Here is a 19,610-nt window from a genome sequence, read left to right as displayed (position 1 = left end):
TTGTCCATTTCCAGAAGCAGTCATTATAGTCTAATGTGCTCAGTCTTTTATCCTGTTTTTTTTTTCTTTTTGTTATGCTGACTGTTTGAACCTGTCTGAGAATGCTGTCATTAGTCTTTTGTCCAGACATTTGCCTTCCAAATTCCTACCTTTACTTGTTATGACCTCATCTGGTTCCGGTAACAAGTTAAAGGTACTGTATACACAACACAAGTTATTTTCTTTTTTAATGAATTTGATCACCCCTCCTATGTTTTATTAAGTCTTAGCACAGAAGCTGTTACCAAGGCATAGATCCTCTTGATGACTGTCTTCAGTCATCCATCTCCTCCTTCCTGTTTTCCCACTGACTTTTCTCTCCTAATTTGCTTTCTGGTACATGACATTGTTCCATCTAAAGGCATCATTTCCTTTTCATTTACATCATTCAGGACTTACTCCATGACATTTGTAGTTACCTTCTCATCCCTGTCCTGTTGAAGATCTCTTTTGTACTCTTCCTACGAGCCCATGCCTCTGTTGTATACACCTAGTTCCTTTACCCTGTATACCTTACAGTGATTTCTTACTGCATTTCCTTGCGCTTGTCGTTCTGCTGATCCCTCTTCTATTCTTTCCGTAGTGAGCATCCCTTTACCCTTTTCTGGAATGTTTGCCTCTCTTAATTCTTTACTGTTATTGTTCCCTTATCCCATACTTGCTTTTCTCTTCCTAGGTTCCTACCTATTATTTTCATATTTCCCCATTTTCTGCTGTTTCCTGCCTTTCCCCATTTATCACCATCTGTTTGTTCGGGCCCTCTCCCCATTTCCATCTTATTGTCTCAGCTGCCTGAGCCCATGTCTTTGAATCTTCCTGTTCTGTTATTTGAAACAGCTGCCATGATCTCAGTACCCATACAGTCTTTCTGTACTCCCTAACCTCCCATTCCTACCATCCTAGATGTGCCATATCCCAGTCCTCTTAATGGGTTCCTCAGCCATTCTACTAGCCCTTACACAATGTAAGCATCTCTCTCCACTGCCCACTCCTCCAATTTGTTGCCCTCTGTGATTTCATTTGCTCTTGAACTAATGACCTGCTTTGAGTAACACAGTTTTAACATGGTCCAGTACACCTTAGTGTACACTGAGCCAAACGCTTCAGTTGAGATCCAATTTATTTGCAGCCTAATATATCTTTGTGATGCTTCTTAGCCAATTTGTTTCCAGCTGAATTAAATCTTCATGCTTCCTTAATGGCCAGTTCTACGTTGAAATGACATTTTTACATATAAAAATATTAAGGTCAATACTATTGGCGTGGAGGGAGCAGTAGTAGGTATTAACAAGGCAGGCTTAGAAATAGATGAATGTAAGATGGACAGATCAAGAACCAATGAGTTTAAACTCAGACTTGAAACATGGTGTCAAGGCTTTGTCTTTTGCATTTTAAACTACTGTGAGTCTAGTATCCTTAATTTTGAATTTTAAGAAGAAAGCAACTGTATGTCTTTCTTCAGAAGGAATAGAAACTGCATGACTGATTTAATTGTAAGGGGAGGAATAACAAAAGGTTTGTCTTCATAATGAAAATTGATATTAAACTATTCTTTTATAAGGGCAAAGCATACTGCAGTTGCCCAGCAGTTTCACAAATAATTAAGTAGCAAGCCATCACAAACAAGCTACTCTAAAAATAATTAGATAATAACATTTTTTAATCTATGTTTATTTTATTTTTGTTTGCCTGGGTCGAACACTGACCTCCATCGACCTTTTTCAGACTCAACCCTGAAGCACTTGTCTGATGAAGTAACTTGCTCAGAGTCAATCTGAGTTAGGCAGTGGAGGTGGAGGGAATCAAATCCTGGACTACTGGACCACAGGGAATGGCTCACTAACAGCTAATTAGTCCCCTACACCAATTGTCATACAAATCTTAATCTGCACTTTAAAAGTTAAGAAAATATTTATGCACTTAGGAACTATCTCCTGTCAGAAAATTGGTAAAGAGATAAAAGCAGAAACATGTGTGCCTTTATTATAATACTAATAGACCCTTACAGATGTGAGAATACACCCTTACAGATGTGAATAATACTAATATACCCTTACAGATGTCCGTAATACTAATACACCCTTACATATGTGAATAATACTAATACACCCTTACAGATGTGAGTAATACTAATACACCCTTACAGATGTAATACTAATACACCTTTACAGATGTGAATAATACTAATACACCTTTACAGATGTGAATAATACTAATACATCCTTACAGATGTGAGTAATACTAATGCACCCTTACAGATGTGAGTAATACTAATACACCTTTACAAATGTGAGAAGGACTTTAAAACAAGGGTTGTAGGTTGTGAAAAAGACAAATAAATAGGGCTTCAGTCAGATATGGAGCTTTTTATGTTTGTATGTAAACTGTAAAAGCATGGCACAATAGAAACCAGTCATGACATTAATAAGACAAGGAAACATGACTGACATGCCACAACATAGAAAATCCGTATAGGAACTAAATGTCAAGTTGATTTCTTGGTGGTAATCCTTTTCACTGAGTATCTAAATTATATATTTTCCCCTGTCTCTGTCCCTATCTTTTCCCTCCTAAGACTCCATCTGCTTCCCGGTTTCCTTGACCACTCAACCCTGAATACCCTAGTTGCTTCTTTCTAAAAATCTCTAACAAAAATCCCTTTACTGGGTGGGCCCCCCAGTTTTGCAGAAAGTCTGTCTTCTCATAACCAGTAGCATAGCAAGCATTTGATAATCTTTTTCTTAAGTCTATAAACACTCATTTGGTTCTAAGTTTGACTGAGAAATTATTTTAATTTGATGATACAGTTTTGGAGAAGCTTTTTCTCGTACAGAGATGGAATGGTGATCTCTGAAATACAAGGCTGTTGTTCCCCTATATTCTGGGAATGTAAGGTGAGGATTTTAGTGCAAGTTTGTTTTTAATAGTAGCGCAATAGTTGCTGCCCCTTAGTTTAAAGGTTAGAATTGATATGAGGTTGGAACTTGCTGCAGATGATATTAAAGTGGTTTAACCTCTGGGTAGATTATGGTAAATAAAAAGGTGCAGATGATATGTAAATTGTTCAACTTCAGATTAGATTATGTTAAGAAAGGGGGTGCAGATGATATGTAAGTGGTTCAACTTTAGAGTAGATTATATTAAATAAGAAGATGCAGATTATATGTAAGTGGTTAAGTAAAGCGGGAGAAGATTATATTTCCTGCAGTGGCAAAGTGCAACTTTCCCTCCCTCATCACTCAGTGCATTAAGCTTTGCTAAATTTGTATTTCATACTTCAATGAAAGTGTTTTCACTTAAATTGGTATCACTTCAGCATACCATAATCCATATCTTGCCAATTATAGTTTTCTATTTGGCAGAATCACTTCATGCCCCAAAATTCTATTATGTAGCTGTTAATATCATTTAATTTATGGATGATTTAGATATTTCTGTCTCATAACTTTTGACTCTTACATGCTTGTTAAGGGTGTAGACACATATCTGTTTGAAAGTATTGAAACTGAACTGACCCCCCTCAGTTCCCCAATACTGCTCAGAAATGCAGTGGGAATGGATTTTTACCCAGAATTCCTAACATTAATCTGTTATATTAAAATATATATATCGGTCATGTTTGGAATCATCTGTTTTACAATTAATTTAATTTCCTGTTGTATTCCTTGAGATAAAGTTACAAATGATTTTGCAAAAACTGAAGACTCTAGTGTGCTTTTTGATTTTTTTTTGTTAGGTTCACTAATTACTCAGTTTTACTCTAAAACCACACCCACATAATGATGTCATGGTTAGAACTGAACAATTATTAACATGTGACTGCAAAGCATTGTAGCTAATTAAAACCAGCGTACCTCTTTAGAGAAGCTGCTTCTTATTTACATTGTAGTTCCACTACTACAGACTCATCTGTTAATTTTTATTGTGAGGTGCCCTATCTGCAAGAACTAGTTAAAGTGTCATTCAAGGAAGTAAGAAGATGCTTCTGCTGCATTTAACATGGACATACAGTAGTCTAGACATTAATTTAAGTAGGGAGACATAGTAGATTCAGTCTTTTATGATAGTACTGCAGGGATTTTTAGCTATGAGAAAAATACTCTGAGGGCTATCCTTATCAGCAAAATAAAATGCAAAAAAAAAAAAAACACTTTTTTTGCATTGAAACTGTAATTTGGTGTTACATATAATGAGGAGGTTAAATCCAACTCCAAAGATTTGATACTTACATTTGCTTTAAAACATGACCAACATACATTATCAGGATGAGTACATGTGGGCATAATTTGTGTATAAGAAGGGAAAAAATGAGCCTTGAAGTAAACTGTGAGATATTGAAGTAAATAATTTAATGTTCTCCTTTCTAAATATTTATTGTCTACTTAATTACTCTGTTACAAGATAAATGGTCATAGTATGTTTTTTGATTGAAATGCTATACTTCTGTCAGCCATTTTCAATCTGTGAGCTAGCTTTTTAAGAATATTATGACATCATCTACTGAAAAAAGCAGAAATCTTGACTGCAGACTTTTTCTGGCATGCTCTGTCTAGTGAAATGAATATGGGATTGATTTAGAATTATTTTACTGAGCTGGGATACTGGGGATATGGATAGTATTAAAGTATTGGGTGAGAATAATTTTGTACAGAATGACATATATAAAAATTGCTTTTTGAGAAACCAGAGCCTTCTGTTTGGCTTGCAACTTCTTTATAAGAACGAAACCTAAATATTTTTGTTACCTTCAAGCAGCTGTTGTGTACTGTAAAAACTGTAGTTCAAGACCCCTTCTAATGTATTTCGTAACATTTCTATGTAACAAAATCATAGTAGGTAGCATTGCAGAATAGATGAAATTAAGTTTTAGCTCCTCGATAATGACTGATATGCAACACAGGGTCTAAAGAGAATATCTTAATAAGACTGCAATTGTGGATAATCTGTGAAAGTCTGAAATGTATAACATTATATATTTGAAAGCAGACCCACAGTAAGGAAGAGGTTTTTAAATCAACAAAATCTTAAAGGCACATATTGATAATTGTATAACAAAGGGATCCATTATATAGTTGCAGTATGAAAAGTCTTTTATTATCTGGGTTAGTCACATGACAGATTTTTTGAGCAGAAAGCAGTGGTCTTTTCTGTCACTGTGTATCTGGCCGGTGAACCCCTTTGTGTATTTCTTTAAGCTGCACTTGAAATGAGAATTTATCTCGAATACTACTTTTTTCTCTATATATATATTTGTTTAATAACTTCTATTAGTGTACAAGCTAATGCTAAAATGTAGTCTTGTGATGTTTGACATTCTGAACACATCATCAAAACTAATGCAAATCTTAACACACAAAATTAAAGAAAAAGATAAATGAATGCCATCTGTGCCCTTTATCCTTTCTGGATGATATTCCTTCTTCACTGCAACCCATTTCCTTTTGTTGAATTCATGCCACCTCTACCTTTTAGTTATAGCTCTTTATCTTTAATGTAGGTTGGTGTTTTATGACTGCTAAAAAATGCTGGTGTATAATAGTGAAACATCTTTATTTTAGCAATCCTAGATGTGAACCTTCTGGGGCATATAAACTAGAGTTTAAAGAATGATTTTCTGTAGGAATAGCCTCATTTTAATTTTTCAGCTTTAAGGAGTTATCCATAGATGTAGGAAAATCTATCATACTTAATTATAATGAAACCCTCCACTGACAGCCTGTCTCCCCTCCTTTCAACCTCAGACCTATCTACCACATCAAAACAATCAGGCCCCTTAATGTAATTCAGCCTCCCCCCACATTGCATGTACCACTCTATGATCTTATGTACCCTGACATAGCAGGGGGAAAGCAGCATAATATTGTTTCCCAGTTAGCATCCTCATATGCACTATCTCACACCTTCGTTACCTGTAGAACTCTCTTATTTTTTTGATAATCATAGCTACAACAGGTTCTCCTATTCAAACTACTGCTGCTTAAATCAAACATCTTTAACATCACCAAAGCTATCCCACAATGTCTTCTCTGCAATTCCGCTTCATATGATATGCACTCGTTTGCATATTGCTTTACCATACTATCCATGTTAATGTCCAGCGATGCACGTTGTACTGTCTTTTACTCTGCAATATCTAAAATCACCTGTTATATTCTGCTGTATGTGTTATATGCTAATCAGTAGCCTCTTAGTAAAAACATTATCTTTTCTATTGCCATGGGCTAGATTAGCTCTGCCACATTAATTTGTGTCATATTTTGCAAGCTTTATAAATGCTTTGCTTTTAATCTAGTAACTGAGAAAAACATTTTCAGTCTCTGCTGAGTAACTGTTACCTGTTTTCCCCTGCACTTCTACTAAAAGGGGCACTGCACAGTGTTTATCCTAGTAAATAAATAGAAATGAAATCTGTCATTTTGAACTGAAAATTATTTCTCTAGCTTAATTTTATCACATAATCAATGCATTTCTCCCTCACATATTGACCTGCTCTTGGATTTACAACATTCTATGCTCTTTTTGCTCATCATGAGGTACTAATTGTCATCTTCCACTTCTTGCCATGTAAGACTATGTACTCCAAAAGTGGAAACTCTGCAAAAGCAGGATTCCCCAGGATTATGTTAGGGGCTAACTGCCGTGCTGAACAGGGAGAACTGGAGGGCTTCTTGGGCTAGAAAAAGTAATTTATCACAGATGGAGAGGACTAGAAAGCAAATTATGAGACTAGAGACATTTAAATTCTTTTATCCAATGTTTGTGTGTGTGTGTGTGTGTGTGTGTGTGTGTGTGTGTGTGTGTGTGTGTGTGTGCTGTTGGATGTTAGTAGAAAAGACATTGTAGGCATGGCATTTGTGACAGTTCTTTTTGTTATAGTCCTTATGTCCTCATTATCATCTCTTAAAGTTATTTCTTTAAAGAAATCCATGACTCTTAATTAATGCTGAATATAACCTTACTTCAAGCAGTGAAGTCCTCTTCCCTAGTACCTTTCATACACTATGTAGTTCTTCATCTTACATTCCCATATTGCTGTTTGTAACGGTCTCTCATAAAAAGCCAAGATTCTTGGCTTTACTTTAGCATGTCAACACTGTTCTGTCTAACTTCATTATTTTCTCATAATCCACACATTTACTGCTATAAATTTGCCATTATTTCTTATCCTCCTTCTCGTGATTTAAAAGTCAACAATGCAGGTTAATGATCACTACTAACTAGTAATGCTTTTCCACTCCAGTTATTCTGTTTAATATTATGTCCAGTATTTTCCCTTTTCCTGTTCCCTATTCTACCACTGGCATGAAGTATTCCAGTAGGTTATGTCTGTAATCACACTTTCTCTTCTCACCCTGGATGCTGGGATTGTATAGTCCCAATGATTATTACCCTGTTTATGCATCCTCCATATTCCAACCATCTATTTCCTTTCCTTTTTGGACTTGGTGGTTTCTAGATATTTATCTATGAGTTAGCCCATTTTGTCCCTCTCTGCTGATTGCCATGAAACTGACACTATTGTATTTATCCATTCCCCATACTCTGTCCCCATTTCTTCATCTTCTCCTTCCATCAAGTACATTTTATCACCTCTGTATATTTCACTAATCATTCTCTTCCACCCTTTCTCTTCCTTTCTGTTCCACATTAACTGGAGCCTAGAGTCATCATATGCCTGTCTATCTTCCCTTTTCTCTGTTATACTTACCACATCTATATCCCATGCAATTATCAGAGCTTGTAGTTCAGATTTTTTGCCTAGACTTCATCTGTTACTCAGTAGCATTCCCTACTGCTCAATTCTTTTGCCTTCCACATTTCTTAGTTTGTTTTTGACTTCCTCTTTTATCCTGCCATCTGTATCATTTTAAAAAGTGTCCACCTACTGCATCTTAATTGAAAGGACTCGCAGTCTTACGATCTTTCCAGCACATCAACTGGGACCCGAGATGGAGACTGTCCCATCAGAACAGATTATCCTTCTCTCATATTCCACTAAGTTACCAGTTATGAACCTCTGCTTCTTTTCCCATTCTCCAGTAGCTATATTGCATTTTTCTAGCACTGCTGGCCTTAATATGAGAAGAATATCTAAAATAGCTACTTCATCACCATTTGTAAGCATTTTTTTGAACCTTATAGATGCTTGCTTGATCCATTCTGCTAAAGCATACATGCACACATTCGCCACTATCTGTGTGCATTCTCTGCCACTTAGAGTTGCCCTAACAACAACTGGGCCTGCTGTTAATAATGACAATCCTGGGTCCATTTCCAGTTCTAGACTTCATCTCCTCCACTGCTTCATTTAGTCCATCTCATTATTGTGTGCTGTCATTGGGACACTAGCTACCTTCTCCTGACTGGGTATTTCCTCTACTCACCTTGTCAGGCTTACTGTTAGCTCCTTCTCATGTGGCCTACTGAGTCTCACCTCATCTTTCCATCCTGACATTTTCTGGTGTATCATGCTTGTGTTCCTTCAGCCTTCCATAATTACTGCTAGTCCCTACATTTCTCCCCATGCCCCCTACTGATATTTAGCCTATGTCTCCATTACTGAGGCTCTTGTTAGGAGGCTTAATAACACACTCAATGAGATCCATATTGTGAACTGAATTCTCTGTATCTTCTGTGACATTCAGCTTACTATAGCTAGCTCATTAACATTTAAAGTATATGGCTCATACTTTACATTCTTCTTTTGTTAAAAGTTAGAATGTAAAAGAGGAACACACATTATATTAATCTTGTCAGATGGAGTGCTCATACCTCAGCTTTGCCTTTTAATCTTCTTTTCCCTGGATCCCCACCAAGCCAAGTTCGATCTATTGGCCTGCAGTGCTCTTTAACAGAACCAGGCAACCTCGGGATCAATGTTATTTTCAGAATATACAGAAAGTACATTTTATCCTCTGGACAAAATTAATTTCTAGCCCTTGTTTAATTTATATTTTTAATTAAAGCACTTCACCACAGACATTAGCTTGCCCCCCCATCCTGTACTTCTTAACAGCAGTCTCCCTTTGCATGCTGTTTTAACTATTTGAAAGCCCTGCTGTTTTTCCAGTACAACTAAATCCTTTTTCCTATAAATTGTGGTCTTTCTAAATCCCACATACTCCTGTTTTTTATTTTCTTTGAAAAGAAAGGTATGCAAAACAAGTAAGACCAAAGTACCTACTGTTTTTCCTGATTGTTTCAGGACATTAACTGCCCCCCCCCACCCCAACCCCCCATTCTGTACTTCTAACTGCAGTCTGTCTTTATATGCTGTTTTAACTATTTGTATGCCCTTCTGTTTTCCTACTTCTACTAAACCTTTTGTCTTATAAATTCTTGTCTTCCTAATTTCCACATAACTCCTTGGTAAAATTGGTTTATTTTATTTTATTTTATTAAGAAAGGTATGCAAAACAAGCAAGTCAGAGTACCTACTGCCTTTTCTTATTGTTTCTGTAGACTTGCATATCTGTGAAAACGGGGCCAGCCCTTTTATCATACTATTGGCTCTCCACCACTTTTCTGGTCTATTCTGATCCCCCTCCTCCACAAGAACAATTACAGCCTAATAAGGGCCAGCCCTTTTCATCATACTGTTGGCTATCCACCACTTTTTCTGGTCTAGTCTGTCCTCCCCCTCCCCCACAAGACCTATTGCAGCCTAACATAGGTTTCTTAAGCTACAGGAGCCAGTGTCCTAGTACTGCTGTAACATTAAGTTTATGTGTCTTAGTCCCTTCCTTATTTGAAAGCTTACCTCTGCTCCTTGCTGGTCCCCACATTTAACTAACTTTATATTTTATAATTGCCTTCTGAGTAGTCAGATTTCAATAAATAAAGATTGTATTGTTGTACCATATCCTCGTTAAGCTTACTGATATTTTTATTTGAAGATCCTTACCTGCAGACCTCGGTGCTACCTTGCTCCTTTTGCCCTTGCTAATTCTCGGGCTCACTCCGCTCCCCTACCCTGCCCCCATTCCCCACCCCCCCCACTACCCATAGTCTTATATCTAGCCATCTCCACCCACCGAAACTCCAACAAATCATAGATTAAACTCCAACCAATCACAGGTTAGACACTCCCTCTCACTACCCTCCGTTAACCTATACCAAATTACATCCCCCTCCATATCCCTACCTACAACAATGAAACCATCACATAATCATAGAATAACCACTATTCTTTCATGGAATCTTACTATCCTATTTATCTTAGCACTAACCCTCTACCTCACCTCCTACCAAACCACACTAAATGCTACCTATGCTACCTCAATAAAAGATACCTCCACCTATATTCCTCACACTCCTCACTACAGTCAGCACATATCCCCAAGCCTATACCATCACACTAGGATAGCACCTAACTCACTCATTTTACTCCCAATCAATTCTAGCTCACCACAAACAAGTATATAGCCATCCTAACTAAACTTTCCAAACTCTTACACCATATAAACTACCAAAAATAGTAAATATTGTGGGAAGAAATATCCAGGGGAATTGTTTTGGCTAGGCTTGTATAGGTCCTTGGGCTGATAGCCTAGTACCAACCTATGAACTGATCCTAGCAGGAGACATACACCCAAATCCAGGGCCTAACCCTATGCAAACTACCATAGCTAATTCAACCTTTTCTTCTAGCCATCTACCCACTACTAGACCAAAAACCAGCCTACTAATTCTGAGCTTAAATATTCAAAGTATTAACAATAAGGTACACTCATTGCATGCACTACTATTAACCTACTCCCCTGATATATTATGTCTGACTGAATCCTGGCTAAAGCCCAGTAAAGCACACTACTGGATACAATGTACTATACCACAATAGACTGTCTAAAAGGGGGGAGGGGTAGCACTACTCTATAAAAACAGCCTAAATATCACCACTATTAATCCACAAATCCCTTCCTTCAATAACTCTGAACTCCTCCTAGCTAAACTCAAACTTAGCATAAAAAAGTCAGTTAACATTATCACATGCTATATACCACCAGGTAACAACATCCCTACACTAGAAGCCTTCCTACAATGGACAAGTCAAAACCTGCCCCAGGAAACTATTGTCTTCGGTGACTTTAATATAGATTGGAACATATGTTCAGCTATTAATCCCATAAACCATATCGACCTCTACAGTTTCTCACAAGTCATCCAATCAAGCACTAGACTAGGAAATACAAATATCAAAGAGAGCCTCCTAGACTGGATCTTAATAAATAAGGTCAACACCTCTTACCAACCGGCATCCTCCTGGATTCCCTTAGTGACCATTAACCCACCTTCCTACTAAAATTCAAAACTCAAGCTGACCCTACCCCCATATTACAAACAATCCGTAACACAAAAAAGCTTTGACCCCAACAAATTTAAACTCGAGCTAAAGCACCATAACTGGAACATACTAAAAGTATTAACTCTAGAAGAAGCCGTAACCCATTTCAATAACACTTTCCTAGAAATCCTAAGTGCCAATGCACCAGCCAAGACCACTAAACTCAAAATGAAAACAGCCCCCTGGCTTATCAGAGAGACTAAAAAAATAGAATACCAGAAAGGAACAAAGCCTGGTATCACTGGAGAGCCAGAAAAACCCCAGCAGCTAAGGAACAATTCCAAAAATTTAGGAATGAGACAAAAAAAGCAGTTCTCCCAGATAAAAAAAAATATGTCCTGCAGCTACAAAACAAGCATCACAACAACCCCAAGAAATTCTGGATAGAAATAAATAAACTACACCACCCTGGCAGACCCTCCACCCCACCTCCAACTTCCACTAGTGAAATCACAAATATATCAGACACATTTAACAAATACTTCATAGAAACTATTTCTAATCTTGTCCAAAAACAGCCCACCTCCGCCAGCACTAATTACTCAGAACCTGTAGATAGACCCAAAACAACCTTCCAGTTTCAACACATCCCTACCAACTATGTCAAATGGTTGCTATTCAAACTTAAACCTACTACACTAGCAGCTGATGAATACCTTCAACTGGCTGCCAATGAACTTGCCTTCCCTATATCCATCCTTCTAAACCGATCTATCTCAGAAACCTCAATACCACCCATCTGGAAGACCTCCTATATTATCCCCCTCCATAAAGACGGTACTTCCACCAACCTCACCAACTATCACCCCATAGCGATCTTGCCTCCACTAGCTAAAATACTTGAGAAATGTATGCACCACCAACTTATGCCATACTTGCTTAACAAGCAGCATCTCTCTCCTACCAAACATGGAGTTTGGCCTTCTCATAGCATAACCACTGCCCTACTCTCTTTTACAAACCTCATCAACCAAAACAAAGGCACAGACAATCTAACTTCTGCCATATTCGTGGACCTATCAAAGGCCTTTGATATGGTCAACCATCTTAAACTAGTACAAGTCCTTACTGACCTTGGCCTTAGTAACCAAGCATTAACTCTATTTCAGAACTATTTACAAGGAAGACAACAAGCAATTCGGTGGGACAACAACCTATCCACACTGCTACCCATCACCATAGGATTCCCACAAGGTTCCATTTTAGGTCCCCTCCTATTCTCCATTTTCAACAATAACCTCCACAGCATCTGTCTAGATGCAACAGTTATGCAATACGCTGACAAGTTAATACTTGTCTGTTCAGCTAATGATCCTCAGAAACTCCTCTCTATAACCCAAAAAGCCTTCCATACCACCGAAAACTGGTTTCTTAACAAAAACCTAATACTAAATCCTCCCAAAAAATGAAACTGTTACTATTTACACCTAACAAATCTACCACAATACCCAACCCATTTAATATTGTGTCCAGGGATGGGACTGTCATCTCCCCTGACACTCACATTAAATTGCTAGGAGTGACCATTGATAATAACCTCAAATTTGATCATATAAATCAAACTATTAAAAATATCCACAAAAAAACTGGGCAGTCTATATAAAAATAAACCATTTCTAACACAACCTGCTAGGATAACAATTGTTCAAACACACCTCCTTTCCACACTGTTTTATGCCTCACCAATTCTCACCAATTTATCCAAAACCGAAATTGTCAAACTCAACACCTGTTACAATCAAATTGCAAAATTTGCTACCAGTACCCCTTACTGAGCCCACCACTGCCATTCCCTAAAACAACTTGGCTGGCTTGAATTCCCTAATCTCCTAAATTATCATCAACTTTCCTTTGCCCATAATCTCCTGCAACTCCCAGACAAAACTCCAGCTCTATCCAATCTACTAGAACTACAAGCAAAAACTAGACAACTTTGCTCTAGCGACAAAAAAATTAATCAAGGTCACCAAGACTTCAGCTTCATCATCAAAATAATGCAACTTCTCTAGCTTCCTTTCAATTTCCACCTGTAATTCTAACCCCTTAGTCAATACCCATATGTCACTGCTTGGACACTCTGCTATCTATCCACTACACTTTTCTTTTTACACCTCTACTCTTACTCTATACTTAAGCTACTTACTCCTCCCATTTTTCTTACTTAACCTCTTTTCCTTCTACTATTCTCCCTACTATGTCAAATCTTTGCTGTCTTTGTTGTTATACTCCCTACTGTGGCTAAAAAGCAAAAAATGCAACCCCTATTAACAATGTTCACCATTATGTAATGCCTCAACCTAAAACTGTAAAAGATGTGTTCAGTCTATGTAAATATGTTAAATCTTAAGCTTCAATGCTATGTTACTAGTCAGTGTTAAGTTTGGTACTCAGTAAATTTGAATGCTTCTGTATACACCTTATATTTTGCTTAAAATTTAACTGTGGAACTTTTCTCCCAGGGCCTCCGCTGAAAATGGACATGCATCCAGTCGGACTTTACTGGTCAACAAATGTAAAATAAAATAAATAAATAAGTAAATTACAATGAAATTTAATGTTTGTACATGATCAAAATATACTGAAAATTTTCAGTCCTTAGAAAACTCTGGAATAATATTAAACCTCCATCCCTACACACACCTATCTATATCTATCTATCTATAATGTTACCCCTCGACCACCCACTCCTCTCTCTCTCTCTCTCTATATATATATATATATATATATATATATATATATATATATATATGGGATCCGTACAGATCCCAGAATGCACTTTCCACCGAAGCAGAAATCACTGAGCATACCTGACCAAAAGTGCTGGTCACAGAAGCAGCACTTTCGGATAAGTATGCTCATTTTGCCAGTCGTACTATGGTGTGAATAAGGGAAAATTCCCTTTTCCCCACTGTAGTGCAACCTCGGAGTGAGAATGTTAAAGTAGGGGGGGTGTGGGGGGTGCAGGGGGCTTGCCCCCCCTGCATAGAAGTAGGTTTAGTTTTGTTTTTTTATTTTTTTTAAACATACTTTACCGTAAGCACTTTTTCGGTGAAAACGCTTTTGGTAAAGTATGTTTGGTGATAATGGATTGGGACATTTGATCTTTCGATCGAAAGTCCTAGATATATATATATATACATACATACATAAACATACACACATACAGATAGATATAGATATAGATATCCTACTATTAGTCAAGAAGCACAAAATCAAACCTAATTTGAATGTTCTATAAAGACTGAAAGGAGCAACAATAAAAAAAAAGCTAAACTTTTTTGCATGGGGGAAGCACCCCTCCCCTTCACCCTCCACACCCCAGCTACTTATATATACCAACTCCAAGATTGCAGAACAGTAGGGAAAGGTCAAATTCTCAATTTCTGCTGTATCACAATCTCCAATTAAGTAATGCCAGCATTCTGTGATTATATGACTCTTCGATCACTTATGCCAGCATTACAAATGTTCCATAGTCTGGATGGAACCTGTATATATAGTTGATTATAAGCCAAAAACTCAAAAGGAAGAATCACATTTGGCAGAAAGGTTGTTGTGGGTGTAAAAAAAGAGTGAATGAACAAAATAGTGAATGCTCATTTAAGTGAATAATATATGGTAGAATTTAGTTGTACAAAGTCGAGGTAAACAGGAGTGCGAGAATGTTTGAATGAAAAAGTGGTTGTGATGATGTGCAAGACTGTGTTAAACCAGTGGGTGTGAATATGCAAGTATTCTGAGGTTAGGGCTAGAGTCAGGGTTAGATGACAGGATAGATTCAGTGTTGTGCATGTTTTGTATTGTGTGAGTTGCATGTCCTTTTGTGCAGTGGTACTGTTAGGGAAATTGGTTTTAGTAAAGTAATGTGTATGGTTAGGGTTATGTTTAAGATTCACAGACATAATTAAAGTGGTGCAGGGGGGATAAACCTTAACTGTAGTCTAATCCTATGCATACATTACCATAAACCTTTTCCCTAACAGTATAATGACAAGGATGACACTTAATCTCTCAAGGATCCATTTCTAGGCTACATCTTGCTGCAATAATATTCTTGGAGGTGTATGTATAGCAAATATAAATACAAACTTTGAAAGAAGTTGCATATTTACTAGAAACCTCTCTAGTTGTTGCCTGTCATCTGGCCTTGACCATATGCACGATAAAATAGATTTTTCCTTTTAAGGTTACAGACCTCTGACATTAGAATGTGACTTTTATATTTCAGATTTACCAATCTTATTTTACCTTTACTTTTTGTAGTTTGAAATTATGCTACCGTAATCTGTTCAGGAACATTACTAGTTTATTTTTATGATTTTTTTCTGATTGGCCCCACACTTGTAGATCGACATTCAACATTCATGCTTACAACAACTTCCAAGCCTTCATTTACTAGGGAAATAGCTGTTTGGAAGACCTCTACTGCTAATGAAATACCAAACAAGAGCCTAAGAATCCTACATTTTCTTAGAGGTGTATCAAAAGTACACAGTGTAGCATGTTCTTGATCTTGCTTCATGTCCCAGAAACCATGGTTTTCATGAGATGCTGAGGAAAAACAGCATTTGCAATTCTACTAGTAGACAATGAACTCTGTAATTACTTCATTCAGATCTTGTTTTACAGTACATATGTGAATCACATCTTTATTCAAAGCATTGAACACAGTCTTCATACATTTTCTTGGCCTTAATTGCCTCTTAATGATAATTAAGCTTTCCACGTTCTAATTCTTCTTTGCTTTGAGTGTTACAGATACCTTCTTGGAGTATGTTTCTCTGGCAGAGAATCTCTTTTTTTTTTTTTTGAATATGATATTCTTCTGACAAGCTTCCCTTGAATATATCAGCATAATCAATATCAGTGCTCTGGCTGGTCAGAGAAGCTGAGATGTCTCAGTGACAATGTGAGTGATTCTTTATACAAGGCCTCTGTTACTGATTTTGGACATATGCAATCTTTGCTTTCACGCTCTTTTAATATTTTTGTGCCCCTGGTTAAAAAAGAAGACTGAACTCTGCTTTGCTACTTATATATATCTTTCTTCACTGCTTAACAGACCAAACACCTTACAACTACATTGTAGCAAGATATGAAATTCTGCACCAACACAAAGTTTAAAGTTCCACATGCTGTCCATTAGTCCTCAGTAAGTCTGAGCAGTTAGTTTTGCACATCTGCTTATTTGCTTCAAGTATATTTTTAGAATTTCCAGTATTCAGTTTTTTGACTTCTGCAATATCAACAAGCAGGTCAGTAGCATGCTTCTGTTCCATAACATGCACATTCTCACAAACAGGCTTGTTTTTTGTTTTTGCTTTTAAACATCCTTGCAAATTGCCTCTTTTTAGCTTAGATTCTGCATCCTATTTTTAGCTTAGATTCTGCATGGTTAATTTGTTTCTGTCAGGCTTATAGCCATATTCATAACTCTCAACTGTACAGATTTTCATAGAATGTCCAGATTTCTGCCTCATATTTTTGGTCTGTTTATCAAAAAATGTGTGGTTTTCTGGCAAATCATTGGCAAATTATTGATGGTTGAAATTAGAAAATAATGACAGACATTTGAGTTTCCGACTTCATACCCATTAGAAAATTCATGCTAATGCAAAACCTGCTATTCTATCAATTTTCTAAGTTTGTAAGAGCAATATTTAAAAAGTGTCCCTATTTCTGGGCCTTTGTCCCCCCATTTTGAATGGCTTTGTCCAGATTTCTTGCTCTAAGAGGTTGAGAGGTATGACCATATTTACTGCAATCTTGAACTTAAATGAGTGCCTCCATCTTGGATTGCTTCTTTAGTGCAACACATCGCTCCATCCTTATCTTTTTACTTTACAGCACAACCTGCCTTTATTTGTCATATTTTCTTATTATTTGACTCACATTATTTTGCATACTTTCTGTTTATGGTTTAATTAATTTAATCATGCACTAGTATTTTTGTTTACTCTGCATGCATGCATAACTCTTAATAAAATCATGTCTGTCTTAATAACCAAATCCCTGTTTTATCATTTTTACATCACAAATTATTCTGTATATCATATTATTTTGAAAAAAATATGGAGTTTAAAGAGATAGCTCAGAACTGAAAAGTGATTAATTTAGTGGTTCACAAACAGTGTCAACAGCATAGATTGATGGATTTTATGGGTTCAATTTCCAGTCAAAGGCTTTAAATTCTCCTTTTATGTTCTATGATTAAAGCAATGGTTTAATAGGGACTTTGTACACATTTATATGTTTATGAGCAATTTCACCTCTGGGGGGGGGGGGGGGGCAGAAAAAGCTAGGAATTTCATAGTTTAATGTGTAATAAATGGAAATCCTTCCAATTACTGAATTTGTCTGGATGTACTGCTATTTAATATTTCTGCTCAATGGAGAAAGTTAAGAGTTAAATAAATGTATTGCTTCTTTCTCAACAACTTGTAGGAATACAGCACACTGAATCTCTTTAGGTTTTGTAGACAACCCCCTTACAGTGAGGAATAAGTGAAATTTCTAGATACAAAGCCACCAGTTTTTTTTATGTATTTCCTTCTTATTCGCACATGTATTGTCAGCAGAGTAGTTGAGCCATATTGCAATGCAAATTCTACTGTAGTGTGTTAACACACAGACTCCTGAAAGCAAATATATGCTTTCACTTCTTTGAATATGTTTCTTCAGCCAGTATTAGCAGATTAACATAGCACCATGTAATTTCATGTCAAGTGTCTTAATATATAACTGAGACAGGATATATAATCCCACAACTGCTCCGTTTTCTTTTTGAGTATGCTGTTTATCAGATAATTCCACTGTCTGGTGTTCATTAACGTGCTACACTTTGCTACTTAGTCTTTTCTACTGTTACAGGAAGGTACCCTACTGAAGGGAAAATGTAGAGTGTTTTTCTGACTTGCTGCTTTAGACTGATGCACTGAAAAAATCACTCAGGTTTCTGCCTAAAAATGAGATAGTTTAAAGAGTTGAATTATTGGTCCAGCCTTTCAGTAGTATTTTTTTTCTTATTTGTTCTTCTGCCAATTATGATCTTCATGTTGGGACTGTTTATATCATCTACTGCCTTTTTTCTGCCTTCCATTCAGATTCCTTCTCCAGGAGATGTGCTTCTCTTTAATGATAATCCAAAATTGTATTTGTACAGCCTGTGTACAAGTACATAAGTAAACCATGGCTGGTGACTTGCAGGAAAATAAAGTGCTTAGAAAGACTGCTGTATTTAGACTTTAAAATGTTATGAACAACATCAGTGCTGTATTCCTGAACTCACAATCAAGCCTTTCAAGTTAAGCACTGTCTTCATCTATTTTTTCGGTGTCGCTGCCTATTTGATGTTACAGTTTGCTACCTGTGCATTGTTGCATTTCAGCAGATTACATATTCCAGTGACTGACCTTAAAAGTTGTATTTCTACATGACAGCAGTATGTATACCACTTTTTAGCTCTTTTTTCTTTACAAGGTTCTAGTGCTGTTTGCTTTGAAGACAGAAATAGGAAATGCAAAAAGAAAGGGAACAGAATCTAAAGTTATCCAGACATTAGAAATGAATACTGTTGCTTCAATGTAGTGTGCAGCTAATGTTTACATTATGATGCATTTTTTTCTAAAAAATCCTCATTAACATTAAACTAGATATTATTTTCATATTCATGTTGCTGCAAAAAATCATGAGATCATGAGATAAAACAAAATTCTGAAGGAGTAGCCTTTTCTTTCATAATTTGGTACAAATGAAAATTACTCTTCTGCTCTGTTGGAGTGTTGGTATTGCCTTATTATGTCCTTGACAGGTGCTCCCACCTATGCATGCTTTGTGTTATACACTATTCTGTGTTATAAATTTGGAAACAAAAAAATGTAATTTACTAGTTAAGGAGAGGCATGCCAAGGACTTCAGAAAATTAAAGTGTTTCTTCTCCAAGTTAGAGCCCGGAACATGGAAAGTTTTTTCCCCTTAATCGGCATTAAGTGAGTTTATTTTGTTGCAAATACTTGATTGTAGTGAGGACAAATCTGAATATGGTGGGGGGGAGATTAGACACCCCCCCCAAACGTCATGTGACAGACAAAATCAAATATAAAAAGCAGAAGATTTACAAATTTTTATTTACTGTATTAGCAGTCATGAAATTAAAAATATTGTACTGAAATTATCGGTTTTTCTAGCAGTGTATATAGAAGATCAGAATAAGAATGATACTTTCTCC

At 36.6% G+C, this 19,610-nt stretch overlaps 1 protein-coding gene across 1 annotated transcript in view; it reads left to right on the top strand.

Moving 5' to 3' along the window:
- The window catches only part of AACS (acetoacetyl-CoA synthetase), a 1,424,505-nt gene that overhangs the window by 911,799 nt on the left and 493,096 nt on the right, over positions 1–19,610 (top strand). The gene's annotated exons all lie outside the window — the stretch shown is intronic.

The sequence above is a fragment of the Protopterus annectens genome, chromosome 4.part0 (assembly GCF_019279795.1).
Source record: "Protopterus annectens isolate FY-2018-M chromosome 4.part0, PAN1.0, whole genome shotgun sequence".
Classification (NCBI taxonomy): domain Eukaryota; kingdom Metazoa; phylum Chordata; order Ceratodontiformes; family Protopteridae; genus Protopterus; species Protopterus annectens.
The sequence above is the reverse complement of the archived record's forward strand: the minus strand, read 5'-3'. Positions and strand labels throughout refer to the sequence as shown.